Raw genomic sequence first — 15,060 nt, 5'->3', positions numbered from 1 at the left:
GGTATAGAGAGTAGTGGTGGCAGCAGTCATAAAAAAGATCTGAGTAAAAAAAAAAAAAAAGTATGCAATCAGCCAAGTCATCGAGTGCTGGGTGTGTGCAGTGGAGCATGGCAATTTCCTGGTCCTGAGAATAGAGAGTCACTGGTTAATTTACAGGAAAGAAAGACATCAGAGGTTACATAGCAGAAGGGGGAGCTAGCAGAGAGGGGCAGCTGGGCGGTGCGCAGGGAGGCCCAGCTCACACACCGTTCGAGGCTCTCTGCCTGTAAGTTCAGCTCCTTTGTAGGTCTGATCCATAATCCATCTATTTTTTGCACTACTTTTCTACCAGATATAGAAACCCATTCATGTCATTTTTCTTCTAATTGTTATTTCCTTGTGTTTGTTCATTGCACAAGGCCTCAGTAATGTTGGGAGTGTCATGGTTGCATGAAAACAAACTTCTGTGTTAAGGAAGGTCAGCCAGGATGAAGAAGCCCTGATCTGTCTAACATTTCTCATCAAACAAGGGTCACTTGCACTGACCAGCTATTTCAGCTTACTAGACCATAAGAGTTGGTGATTCCTGAAAAGGGGTCCTTTCCAGACTACCTGGAAGAACAGTACATAAGTAAGGCCACTTGGGATCCAAGGTACTGGACTGGAGGAAGTCAGGATTTTGTCAAATATCTGAAATAATGAAATCTGACTTTCTCTGATGAGTTTTTGTAGTCCCAAGTAATGCTCTGACACTTTACATAAACACATATATTTCTGGGTCTTTTTTTGTTTTGGTTTTTGGCACAGGGCCTCACGACATAGCTTGGACTCACAGTGATCTTCCTGTCTCATCCTCCCCAGTGCTGGGATTACAGGTGTACACCACCATGCCCAGACACCGTGGCTGGCTCAGCGCGTGGCATGTGGTCGGGGGAATCAATCCTGGGTCCTTGAGCTTGCCAAACAGGCACTGAGACCACCGAGCTATCTTCCCAGCCTCGTTTTTGGTTGTAACTCTTGCAATAATCATACAACTTCGGAAATGAGGCAATAAAAGTATTTGAAGAAACCAGATCTGAGGCCAAGGAAGGGATCCTGTGGCCTCAGGATTTGCACTCAGGCAGTCTGACTCTGGGCCCACCAAGCCATCTCCCCACGCCGCCCTTCCTGTATCTGGTGTCCCAGAATGCAGAGCGTAGCTTGGCCTCCAGCCAGAGAGTCAATTGACTCCTACGTTCCTCCTAGTGAAGCAGTAGGCCGCACCGGGCCGGCGAATACAAGGAGTAATAGGTCAGAGAGCAGTTTATTGCGGCGTCCTGGGATGCTAAAGTCCAACAGAGAGCCCAATACAAAGCCCTGTTTCAACTCCTACATTGTTTCATCCTACAGGGCAATTTTTCACTGGAACTGAGGACCAAGCAAGGCTACAGAAGCAAAAGCAATGATTAAAAGGAAAGGAACAATGATCAAGAACAAGGCAGGAACTTGGGGCAAGCCTTAGCAAGTGGGTTGGGGCCCACCGACGTTGACCTCAGAGCTGAGCCCCACATCGAGTACCACTGGGCCTCGGGGTCAGTTCCTCATGCCCTGAGCACACTCTGCTGCCCTAAATCGAGCACCCTTTCCCCGCACGCCACGTGCACACCCTGGAGGCCCTGCACAAACCGTGTTGCCACCAGAGGGCGACAGAGCAAGCCCTGCCGTGGATCCCTTGGCCCTCGCCTGGATGTCAAGGGTTGCACAACCTTCTTTCCCTTGGGTGGGCTGGAAAGGGCTCTCTCAAGGGCCTCTGCAACTCGGGGGCTCCTGCTCTTGTTTTCTTGGTCCTCGTGGTGCAACAGGGCTTCGTTCCTGGTCCAGCTTTGGTGCCCTGTGTGAGATAGATAGACAGATGATAGATAGATAGATAGATAGATAGATAGATAGATAGATAGATATAGATAGATAGATAGATAGATATTACTGAGAAAGAAATAGCATTGAGACTGTTTCAAAACAGGTTAGTAGGGCAGCTATAATAAATAAATTGCATGTTGTTGTCTTCCTAGTAGTTATTCTTAGTACAAGATGCAGATATGTTATCTTGTCTAAACACTATTAGTACAAATCTTTTTTCCCATTGAACTGAAAGAAAGTAACTGTATATCTATCCTATTTTGTATATACAGATATATATATATATATATATATATATATATATATATAATGTTTCCCTACAAAATGGTTTTTCATTTATTTATTTTTTCCCATAATTTTATTGAGAAAAATAGCAATGAGACAGTTTCTAATCAAATTGGTAGGACAGTTTCAATAATTAACACATTATGTACTTGCTTCCTAGTGGTTATTTGCTGTACAAGATGAAGACATGATATCCTATTTACAAACACTACTAAAACAAATCCCTCTATTCATTAAGAGAATGTAACTATATATCTATCCTAACCATTTTGAATACACAGATACAAAATGGACATTCATAACTATTCCCATTTTTGTTTAGTTCCATCATTTGAATATTATAGGTGTGTAAACTCAGCAAAATATTCTAAAAGAGTTCAATAGTTCATAGTAGTATCTTGGTCTTAACCATCCAGCAAAAAGGTATAAAAACGAAGTGTAAGAAGTAAAGCCATGCTGTTATGTTGAGCTGTAGGGGTCTCAGGTCAACAACCTCAGACATTGTCAGTAAAGCAGAAGATCCAATACCATTATGGTCTTTCATTTATATCCCCCTTTTTTGTTTAGTTTTGTCAGAGATGGGTGTTCCATTGCCATTCAAATATTGTAGGTGCATGAATTCAGCAAAGTAATCCAATATAGTCCAGTAGTCCATAACAGTAGTGGGTTATCCACAGGACTGGCAAGGTCAGAAGTTGTTAACTTGAGCCTTTTACAGTGTGCTTGTCTTTGCTGGAGACAGTACTCCCTCTAGGGGCTGCTGTGAAACCCTCTGGCCATTTCTTCTTTGTAGCAGTGGCTGGAACTTGCGCCTTTTAACGGGGAAGTGATAAACTGCGGTGTGGCCACCGTCTGGTCTGGGTTGTCAGCAAGACAAGCCCCTTTTACTCTGTACCTCCACTCAAAGATTTCTGTGATATTTCATAGAGGAGAAAAAAAGCATGGGTTAAGGTCTTCAGATAATCTGCCTTTTATTTTCTTTCAAAGTACTTACATAGTACCTTTCTGTCCTGTCCAGGTTTTGTTGCTGTTTGTTTTTAAACTGATATTAAATAGGACAAAAAGGGTATGGTGTGTTAGTTTCATTTTATCTAGATGTGGAGTCTGGATTTTCAAGTATCTTAATCTTTTTATATTAAATAATTATTATGATCCTGCATGTATGACTACAATGACCTGGGCACCAAATGATGTGCTTGATGAAGATTAATTACAATTTGCAAACATCTTAAATATTTGACATTTGCAGGCAGTCATATAATCTTCACTTTGGGTGTTTCAAGTTTCTTACCTGATAATCCTCAGATTAAATACTTTAAGAGTTAAATATTTATTAAAATCCATTTATGGAAATGTCTTCTATATAATCCTCAAACTGAATTAAATAAATTGTACTTATATTGATTTAGTAGAAAAGTATCTTTTATTTAATCTTATGTAATCCCTAGATATCAAATTAACTGAATCTACAGAATGACTTTTAATTTTTCTAACTTATGTTCCAATAAATGTAAGAAATTACTTCATATTTTTCTACTAATATTTCATTCTTATAAATCTAGACATAACAGGTTAAACCTGAGGATTTCACTTACTTACAGATTTAAATTTGTAGGTTAATTTGGATAAAAATCTTAGCCAGTATTTTGGAGTTCTCTTTAATAAGTGACTTATTCCTGCTGACGAGGTCTTGGCTTTTGTTGTGGCTCAGCATGAAAGCTGACCCTTCACATATTCAAAGCATGAGATTCAATCCCAAGCACTGTACTAGGACAGCTACCAATAATATCAACATCCAGTGAACCAAATTTTCAAGATTTCTCTACTTTTTGACTTACACAAGATAAAGTAATAGTAAAAATGTAAGATAGGCCAGCAAAACAGAAGAAAAGACATTAAGAATAGAACAAAAAAAATAGAAAGAGCACCTGACTCCAGCGTGAATACAACCCTAAGAAACGACATCATACCTGTATCTTTTGGTCTTTTTTTTTTTTTTGTATGTGTTATGGTTTGTGTCTAGATGACCCCCCAGAGCCTCATGCAGTCATGGGGTAGGCTTCTAGAGCTCGTGATTGATTCATGGTCCACTGCTGGGAGTCTGGGTGTGAGTGCTACCCCCACCCTACTGTGGGTCACCTGCACACAGCAAAAGGGAGGGAAAGAGGCTTGCTCCTCCCTTTTACCCTTTTGGCCCCTTTTGCTCTTGTTGCTTTTGCTATTTTCTGCCACGAACTGTTGCCCTTTGCCGTGTGCCACTCTGCCTTGGAGCAAGATGAGAATGGACTGAAACTTCCACAAACTGCGAGCTAAATAGACGTGCCCTCTTCAACTGGGTGTCAAGTATTTTGTCTTAGCAACGAGAGAAAAGTAAACAACACAGTATGAAGTCCATATGGGTGTGTGTGTATGCGTGTGTGTGTGTGTGTGTGTGTGTATGTGTGTGTGTGTGTAAATGTTTACAAGGGCGATTGTTTTCCTTTTTTAGTATCTTAACATTCCAAACTATGTTCTTGAACCTTAGGGAATGTTTCATAGGGTGAGTGAAATCTGTGCTTTTGTTACTTAACTAACTGGATTCAACTCCCCTATACCTCCCATTGCTTTCCAGTTATATTCCTTTCCAGCTCTCTTTTCTCTCCTCTCACACCTCATTTCTCTTTTCTTTCCTCTTCATTTCTTGTATGTAAATATAATCATTAAAGCACATTTTTACCTCTCCCTTCTCATGTGTGATGAGCGCAGTGTGCACTGTTGTGTAGGCTGACTGAAGTCCTTAAGAACCTCATTAAGCACAATGGGACATTATGAAAAATTTTAAGCTTTTAGCTTGATTTGATTAAAAAAGTGCATTTTCTATCCACTGATTTCTAAAGCACATAAGAAATTACAAAGTAAAAACAAAGGAATAAAGTAAAGAGAAGAAAATTACTGTACAACTCTCAGATAAACATCAGTGAAGAAAAATCAGAAGAAATAGGTAGGGCTAGCAAATAACTCAGTGGATTAAAGTACCTACAAGCAGGCACAGGGGCTGGGGGTTCAATCCCTAAGTCTGCTGTGCCGGCCCCACCCCCGGGGTGTGCTGAGATGGCAATTGAGACTGGGTGTGGTGGTGCACACCTGTAATCCCAGTTCTTGGGAGGCTGTAAATAGGTGGATCACTACGAGTCTGATCTAGAAGTGAGACCCTGAATATCCTGTAGACCCTTTCCTAAAATATAACAACAAAAAAAAACAAATATCTAAACAGGAATAGATTGCAATGAAAGACAAAGCTGTCTTCACAACTTTCTCAAATGTTTTAGTTTTTACTTTTTTATTAGTTTATATTTTTAGTCAAAGAGTGAGGCTTATTTCAGGGTATTACTGCATGGATGTTTTGATCATTTGCAATTCCTGTATACTACCAACGCCCCTTCTTTATCTTTGTCCTTCTTCTTGTCTTTGAGTCTATTTTCTAGTTTTTCCCTCATCACTCATTATTAACTAACTAATTAATTTATATTTTAGGTTTCTCATATAAAGAAAATGCAATTTAATTTTTTGTTTTGATTTTACTTTGTTTAGCAGGAAGGTCACAAGTTCCACCTATTTTCCTAAAAATGACATGAATTAATTTTGCTTTACTGCTGAATAGTATTACATTATGCATCTATCTATCTATCTATCTATCTATCTATCTATCTATCTATCTATCTCATTTTCTTTATCCATTCACTTGGTCATGCATATCTTGTTTCCAGAGTTTAGCTATTTTGAATTGTGCTGCTATAAATGGGGTATGGTGGATCAACATCCTATGATGTTTTGGGAATACAGTCAGGAGGTCTGTTCAGCTGTTTTTTTGAACATTTTTAGTTTTAGGTTTCATTTTTAGCAAAGTGGCCATCCTGATGTTCATAGTGGTGGCACTAATTTACCTTCCTGCAGCATCCTGCAGCAATGTAGAAGGCAGCTTTTCCCCCTGCATTCTTTCCCCAGCATTTGCTGTCGTCAGTTCTTGATGATCAGCATTCTGAATGCAGTAAGGTGGACTATCCCTACTGTATATCCGTCTCCCCTAGCTCTGCACATGCAGGGGGCTTGTTTTATAGTCGTCTATCTAGGTTGAATTGAGATTATGAGGAAACTACTATCCATGATGCCACAAAATGAAAGAACACAGGGGCTTTTGACACCTAACAGCCCAAACTCAGATGAGAACTCACATCTAAAGATGGTCCTTGCATAGTTACTTGAGCTTACAGTTAAAAATATTCGTGTTTTTCTTTGATGCAGATTATTGACAAAACTCTGGTTTGAAATTTCAAAGACCATTTATTTTAATTTGACATGTTATATGTGTCTTCTTAAAACTTTCATTTGTAAAGTTTATTGCACTCAGTTATGTGCAAGGCCCAATGCTCTTGACATCATGGATGATGAATATAATATCATTCCAAATTAGATTCTCATTAGAAAAAGTACAGTGTAATAAAGAAGATGAATCAGAAACCAAAAGAAAATAGCTGTTAATGTACAGTAGAAGGCATCAATTATATGATACTTATATTTGTATTAAATTGAAATGAATGAAATGAAAAGTCTATGCCACATTGAAAGAAGATTATAATAGAATTTGGAGACAAAAAAGGCTCTGCATTAAAAATGAAGAGCACTAGAAAAAATCCCTTGTCTTTCTCTTGGATGCATATTAATAGCCCTGTGTTACTAATGATTTTAGTTTCACTCTTGCTTTTTAAAGGACAATTTTTTGTTTTAGTAATTTTCTCACTTGACTTCCTATACTTTCCTGATTTTTCTCTCTGACCTTCATTAACATTTGCTTTCTTTTGCATTTTCTGGGTTTAGTTCTCTCTTACCTAATATATTAAGTTAGAAGAGTGTCAGGGTGATTGAAGATTTGTTTCCTTTTTAAAATTTTTTTTATTCTATTTTTTATACTGTACATGGAGGAAGAAAATCTGTGCATACTTATGTAATAGAAAGTGATAATTCAAAACAGGTATGTAGTGTATAATGAGCCATTTCACAAGACATTTTTTCAAACATTATACTCTTTGTGTTGAGAATTTTTGCATTCTTTCTTTACTAGTTTTGGTTAAAATATATCATAGATTATTGTAGATAAAGCTTCCTTACTGCAGTAGAAGAAACATGAATGGGTTCTTCCTCTCCAAACGTTTTCGTGCTCCTTACTAATCCTGTCCTCCTTCGGTCTCCTCTGAACTTCCCAAATAGAATCACTACCACTTACTTGATTCTCCTTTGATATTAACTCTTAGTTCCAACCTCTGAGTGAGTACATGTAATATTTGCTTTCTATGCCTGACTTATTTCACTTAACATAACGCTGCTATTTGTATTTATATTGATACAAATGTCAGAATTTCATTCTTTTTAATCACTAATATTCTAGTATATGTGTACACTTTATTTACTTTATTTCACCTATCAATAAATACCTGATTCGATCCCATCGCTCAGATATTGGAAATAGTGCAGCAAAAAATAAGGGAGTGGAGTTATCTCTTTGTTTTGATGTTTTAATGTCTTACTGATACATATCGAGTAGTAGGATTTTTGGGTTATGTGGTAGATCTGATGTTAACTTTTAAGGAATCTTTAAACTCTTTTCCATAATGACTTTTTTTTTTTTTTTTTGTATTTAGGACAGAGTCTATAGGGGCTCACTGCATAGATCAGACTCATAGTGATCCTCGTGTTTACAGCCTCCCAAGCGCTGGGATTACAGGTATGTACCACCATGCCTAGTCTCAATCGCCCTCTCAGGGCACCCTGGGGATGGGGCCAGCACGGCATAACCGGTGATTGAACTCCCGGCCCCTGTGTCTGCCTAAACAGGCACTTTAATCTGCTGAGCTATTTGGCCAGCCCTTGATTTACATTTCTGCGTGTATAATAATTTCTCTTTCTCAACATCCTTGTTTTATGATAGCCATTCACATTGTGATGGGGTGATATATCACAGTGATTTTGATTTGTATTTCCTTGATTGCTAGTTAATATTGACAAATTTTTTATGACCTTGTTGGTCATTTGTATGTCTTCTGTTGAGAAATATTGACTCAGAAATATCTACTATTGAGAAATATTTAGGCCTTTTTAGTGACTGTATTGATCTTATGATTTGAGTTATATATATGCTCTGTATATTAATTCTCTGCTTCATGAAGAAATTTCTTGGTTTAAATAACCCTACCTCATTATTTTTACTTTGTCCTGTCTGTACTTTTGAGGTCTTATCCAATAGTATTTGACTATACCAATGTCTTAAAAATTTCCCCCTTTATTCTCTCACAATAATTTCATAATTTTAGATCTCACACTTATATCTTTCATCCACTCTGATTTGATTTGGGTGTTGTGGGAGGAACAGATCCAGTTTCGTACTTTTGAATATGCATATTCAATTTTCCTAGAATCATTTGTTACACAAACTTTCCTTTCTACAGCATGTGTCCTTAGAACACTTGTCTAAGATCAGATGGCTGCACAAAGGCTTTGTATAATTCTGTGTAAGTCCATCAGCTCTCAGACTTTTCTTGATGGAAAACTTTTAACTACTGCTTCAGTCTTGTCACTCATTACTGATCTGTAATCTGTGCATTTCCAATTTCTTTTTCATTTACTCTTCCTAACTTATAAATGCTTCAGTCTAGAGTAGTTGGTTTCAAGCAAGAGAAGACAGCTCCATATAGCTGCTCATGATATGGAAGGAAAGTGGAGAGAGTAAAAGGTGGAGCTGGAGAGGAAAATCTTCAGGGACTCCCTTCTTCGGAGCCCAGCGTCTAATGGCAAATCAGCTCCATTTCCCCACAATGCAGTCCCCTACTCAAAGCCCATCTCTGAGAGCAAGGGGCTCTTGGATACTTAAATATGAACCAGGACACTTTTCATATAACTATTTTTTCATAGTAGTTTCTTTTGAGCTTTTGTACTTCTGTGATATGGCTTTATGTCTCCTGTGTCATCTTTGATTTTATGTATTTGGATCTTCTTTATTTTTTACTGATTAGTTAAAAGTATATCAATTTTACTCTATAAAAATATATCTCATTTCAGTTTTCTTAAAGAACACAACATAGCATCTACTCACTTCCAAGATCTCACATAAAATTTACCAGCAAAATATTTTTAAATCACTGTATGTAAATCATGCATTGGAAAAAATTCTAGGAAAATCCTTGGTTGCAATTTGTCTCATACTGTGGGACAAGTTAGTGTATGAAAAACACAGTGGTAGAACAGGAATAGGTAACCTATTAGACACATTCCTTTCCAGAAGGAGAGAAGGAGGTGAAATGAATTTTTCCATGTTAACTTGCATTAATTTTAACCGTATGTAAGAAACTTATTTACAATATGTGAACATCTTAGTGCTTTTGTTGTTCTTTTTTGTCTTAAATACATTATTACTAATGAATATAATACCTCTTAAAAATTCAGTGTCCTATATCTTAACATACCTCATAGTCATACATGGATAAAAAGAATATTGCGCGTGCGCACACACATGCACACGTCTCAAAAAATCTCATCTTCGTGTATGTAAATAACATGTCATGCATGGGTAGCATCTACTATGAAAGCAAACAGGCATTAACAGCAGCTGTTTGAGAACTCAGGTCTCACTGGAGATCATACTTTCTGTTTAAGTCACACACTGAAGAACACGCCAATGAAAACAGCTGATGCAGAGCTCAGGTCAGGACTTTCTAGCTTTTCTCTTTGATTGTGTGTGTGTGTGTGTGTGTGTGTGTGTGTGCGTGTGTGTGTGCGTGTGTGTGTGCGTGTGTGTGTGTGTTTTGTGCAGGGTCTCACTACGCAGCTCAGACTCATAGTGATCCTCCTGTCCTCAGCCTCCCCAGGGTTGGGATTGCAGGCATGCGCTACCATACCCGGTCTTGGTGGCCAGTTCAGGGCGCGGTTTTGGCACAGCATGTGGTGTGGGGATCAGACCTGTGCTTCCCTACACAGGTGCTTAGTCCACTGAGCTATCTTGCCAGCCTACTTTTCTCTTTTTTAATGACCACTAATCTTTGATATCTGACACTCTCTTCTGTGCTTCATCCATTCTACTCCAGGTGGCCTTGAACTCCTGGTAAACAGAAAGACCTGGAGGCACAGTCTAATAAAGGCCTGGTGAGACTGCTGTTACTGTGGTCTGCTATATACATGGCATCAGGAAATAACCTTCCACACTTCCCAGTCCTAGCTTTCCAGTTTGGTGGAACAGGCTTTATGATTTATGAACCACTGATTCTGATTTGAGTCAGCAGAGCAAACAAGAGAACTGAGACACTTGAAAATCCTGTTCAGCACAAAAATACGCCTCCTTGATATGTCTCAAATTCAATCTTTTTTTGGGGGGTACCTGGGGTTGAACTCAAGATTTTGCTTAAGCCTCTGAGCTATATCCTCAGCCCCTCAAATGCAATCTTCATCCCTTCATTTTTGGCACAGATTTGTCTTAAATCCTCTCCCAGTGCTAAACCCAAGATCCCACAAGTGATTGCCTCTACATATTTTCAACTTTGATGCACACAAATATTTTCTTCGTAAAGTGTGGTTTCCCCATTTCAAGGGGCTGTAGGAGTAGGGCTTGCGTAGATTTAGCTGGGCTTGAGGCTTAGGCTGAGTAGGGCGAGGATCCCACAGCATTTTACCTTCCTGCAATGTGGTAGGTGCAAGAACTCAAACATTCCTTGTTCTATTTCCTTTCTCCTTGTCTATATTCTTTTTTAATAGTATACTTAGGAGAAAATTGATCTTAATCCATTTTGTTTAATTAAACATAATTTAATCTGCTTATAAATAAATCTTACCTTTGTTGAGCTGTAGGGGGCGCAGGTCAACCATTTCTGATATTGCTAATGAAGTGGAAGACCCAATACTATTATGGACTACTGGACTTTTTAGAATATTTTGCTGAGTTAACACACCTATAATATTCAAATAACGGAACTTAACAAAAAAGGGGATACAGATGAATGTCCATTTTGATTCTGTGTATTGAAAATGGTTAGGATAGACGTATAGTTACATTCTCTTAATGAATAGAGGGATTTGTTCTAATAGTGTTTGCAAATAGGATATCATGTCCGCATTTTGTACAGCAATTAACCACTAGGAAGAATGTATGCAATGTGTTAATTATTGAAACTGTCCTACAAAAAAAAGCTTACCTTATTTTTATACAATAAGATCTTTCCAATTTGTACTGATCTTATCTATAAATTAGTATAACTTGTTAAGGCTTCTCTTACATTTCTGTAAAATAAAATTTATCTGACTCATAAAAAGCCTATATACATGTACATATATAATGTTAAAAGATCATTCACCGTAAATGAAGGATGAACATCTAGGAAATATAAAAGATGCTAAACCTCACTAGAAATCTCAGAAATAGAAATAAAAAAGAAAATAAGATTCTTTATTAAAATGTCAGTGGGCAAAACCTGGAAATATCAAGATTTGTTGGGGATGTACAGCAGTAGGATTGAGATAAGATGAATTAATTTTATGTAAGAAAGGTATGAATGTGGAGTGAGGCCGGAGGGTCAGGGTAGCTCCGCAACCTAAGTGCTTGCCTGGCAAGTGCAAGGTCCTTAGTTCAATCCCTGGTACCCTCTAAAAAAAGATGACAGAAATAAAAGGCTTACTGAATGCTTACTTTTTATGAAAAATGTATATGTTTGAACCTTAACTCCAAAGTAATGGCCTTGTAGAAGAGGCTTTTGCAAGGTAGGTGTGCTTCTGTGGGTGGATGAATGTCCTTTTAAGAAGAGAAAAAGAGCTCAGAGCTCTTTGTTTCTCGGCCAAGTGATAACATGGCGATAGCATGACTTTTCTGCCTTCTATAAGAAGAGGATCCTTCTACAGAATCAAATGTGCTGGCCCCTTGATCTTAGATATCTTGGCCTCTAGAATGGCAAAAATTAAATGAAGTTTAAGACAGTCTATGGTATTTTGTTATAGCAGCCCACGCTGACTAAGAGAAGACTATTTGAAGAAATATGTTATCAAGGACTCTGTTCATGAGTGCCTCAAAGGAAGGAAGGAGGGCGGCAGAGAAAACAGGCAACAGAAGAGATAATATCTACATCAGGGTGAAGAGGGTGATAGCAGAAACAGAGCTACAGAGATTGCAAGAAAAGTTGCAGATTAGTAGAGAGAACATGCTGTTGGAAACTGAAAAACGTATATTTTTCATATATCATTCATTAGATAACTTTACTGAATTTTGTCCTGTGATAACTGAGCATATATGCTTTATTTTCTTTATGCTAATGAGTATCATGGTGAGCTTATTGAGACTTATAACCATAGTCTTCAATAATTCAACCATTATTATTATTATTATTATTATTATTATTGCTATTATTTTGATACAAGGTCTCACTATTCAGTTTGGACTCATAGTGATCCTCTTATTTCAGCCTCCCCAGCTCTGGGATTAAAGGTGGCCACCACCACATCCAGTTTTGGTGGCCATCACAGCACCTGGGGTGGGGCCGGCACAGCATGTGGTGCTGGGGATCAAACCTGGGCCCTTGCAGGTGGTGCAAATGATACAGGGAGAAAAACTGATCTTGGGTGGGTGACCTCTAAATGACATAGGGAACCCAAAAATGACATATGGAGAAATGATCTCTCAACCTGACCTGGACAAGTTTGTGTTTTCTAAAACCAAAGAATGAATTTTAGGAACAAATGGAGATTATGAGCAGAATGTATTTCTTCAGGGAAAGAAAGATCCTGTCCTAGAAAAGGACAGGAGGGGCGTTCTGAATGGGTTGTCCCTGGGAAGCTGTCTCTTCCAGGGACTTTTATAGTGTAAAACCATGTGGGGCTAAGGTGGAGAACTCGCTTAGGTGGTTGTGGGAGTGGGACAAAACTATAGTCAACCAATGAGATTACAAGCACCATTGTTTAGGTAAAATTGATTAAGTCCGGGACCAAATGGGGAAGCGAGTCACATAGCGAGCAGGCATGATTACTGGACAGGATCTCTTCCTGTTGAGGGTTGGGCTAGTGACTCATTTGGGCTCCTTTAAAGGTGATTGATACCTATTTAGAATATCAATCCCTGATGCCCCTCTCTAGCGAAGTATGTAGCTGTACTTATTTTCTCTTTTGTCTTGGGGTATGTTATATATGAGAGTGCTTGTCTCTTTTAAGTTGTAAAGTCAACTTGTTTTTTATCTTGTCTTTTTGAGGAGGGTCTGGCCCTATCTGACTACTTGTAATATTTTTATCTAATTCAGCTGCCTACAACACTTAGACCACAGATCTCTCTCCTCAGACCAATCATTACTTTTATAGCCATTTGTGCTTCCTTTCTAGAATCACAAATTATGTAATGACAACTGTTAAGGGAATTTTTTTTCTGATTCCAGCACTTCTTCTAAATTTTTGGTGGTTTATTCAAATGAAAACATATCCTTTTTCTTTCTCTTTCCTTTTATGTCATAGTATTTTTGCCTATTTAATTGATGGTACACTATGCTTTTTTATAATCAGAGCATAATCATCAATGATGTAAGTATACTTGCCTATTTTTCACTTACTGAACTCACTGGACTTACAATCCCCATTCTTCCTGTAAATATTAATCACATACATACTAGTAGTGTGTTAAGAGAGGGTTTACTGCTGATGGCATGTCAGTGTGTTGGTCAGTATTTTAGTTCCCTGGAAAAAACCCAGCTACTTGTAATTTCCCACAGAAGAAAATGAATTTGACTCCTGGTTCCAGAGGGTGCAGTTTATGATCTGCTGTCTTCCTGGCAGTATATAGCTGACAGGCATGGTGGGGCCAAGTCCCTCACTTCCTAGTGGCTGGGAAGCAGAACAGGGGAACTGAATACAGGAGAAGAGGCCCAAGTGCAGCACTTCAAATCATGCCTTCGTGAGCCACCCAGAAACACCCAGATGTGTGCTTCACTAATATCCTAGGTGGTTCTACTGTCAATAAAGTTAACAATGTGGTTTTAACTGCGCCATTTGAACCCTTGTCAAAAATGAAACTCCAAAATCTTAAATCTCCCTTAATTTCCAAATAAGCATGAGATCATGGTTACTATTGATTTAACATAAGTATTTCACAAAAAATTTAAAGATGTATTAATGCCTTCCTCAAATTTGGGCAGTTATAGGATATTTCAAGAATCCAAGTAAAAATTTACTCTAAAAAGTGAGGCAAATGGAGTACTACTCAGCTATTAACTATGATAAACTTGAAGCCTTCATACTTAAGTTAATGCCACTTGAAGATATACTTATTAGGGAAATAAACCAGACCCATATCTGTAAATATTGTATTGTCTCCCGAGTATAAGGACTTACAATTCCATATATGGTTAGGTTTCTAAATTTCTTTGTAAAAATATGTAAATGCTTATTTCTACTTTTTTTTTTTTTGGCAGAACCGGGGATTGAACTCAGACCCTTGTGCTTGCCAGGGAAGCACTTATTCTACTGAGCCATCTCCCCGGCACCTCTAGTTTTATATAATTATTTTTCCTTCATATTCTGTAAGGACTTAAAGTTCAATATATCAATATCTGATGGAAAATACCTGTTCCATGATATACCAAAATGTTTGATATTTAGACAGATAGGGTAAACCGAACTGCACATATTGCAGGTTAATAATTAACTTCTCTTCTGGAGGGTTAACAACGTAAGTTAGCAGTTCAAAATTGAAGAAAAGGAAGGGCTGCAAGGTCAGCCAACATTTTGGCCCTAGCCTTTCCAGGTCAGTGAAGACTCAGGACATAGGAGAACCTGTATTGTAACAACATGTAGCTCAGTTGTGCTCCAAATTTTCTGATCAAGAAAATTATGGAGCCACAAAGGAATGTGTTC

The sequence above is a fragment of the Octodon degus genome, unplaced genomic scaffold (genome assembly GCF_000260255.1).
Source record: "Octodon degus isolate 3935 unplaced genomic scaffold, OctDeg1.0 scaffold00028, whole genome shotgun sequence".
Taxonomy (NCBI): Eukaryota; Metazoa; Chordata; class Mammalia; order Rodentia; family Octodontidae; genus Octodon; species Octodon degus.
This window is presented reverse-complemented; position numbering follows the sequence as displayed.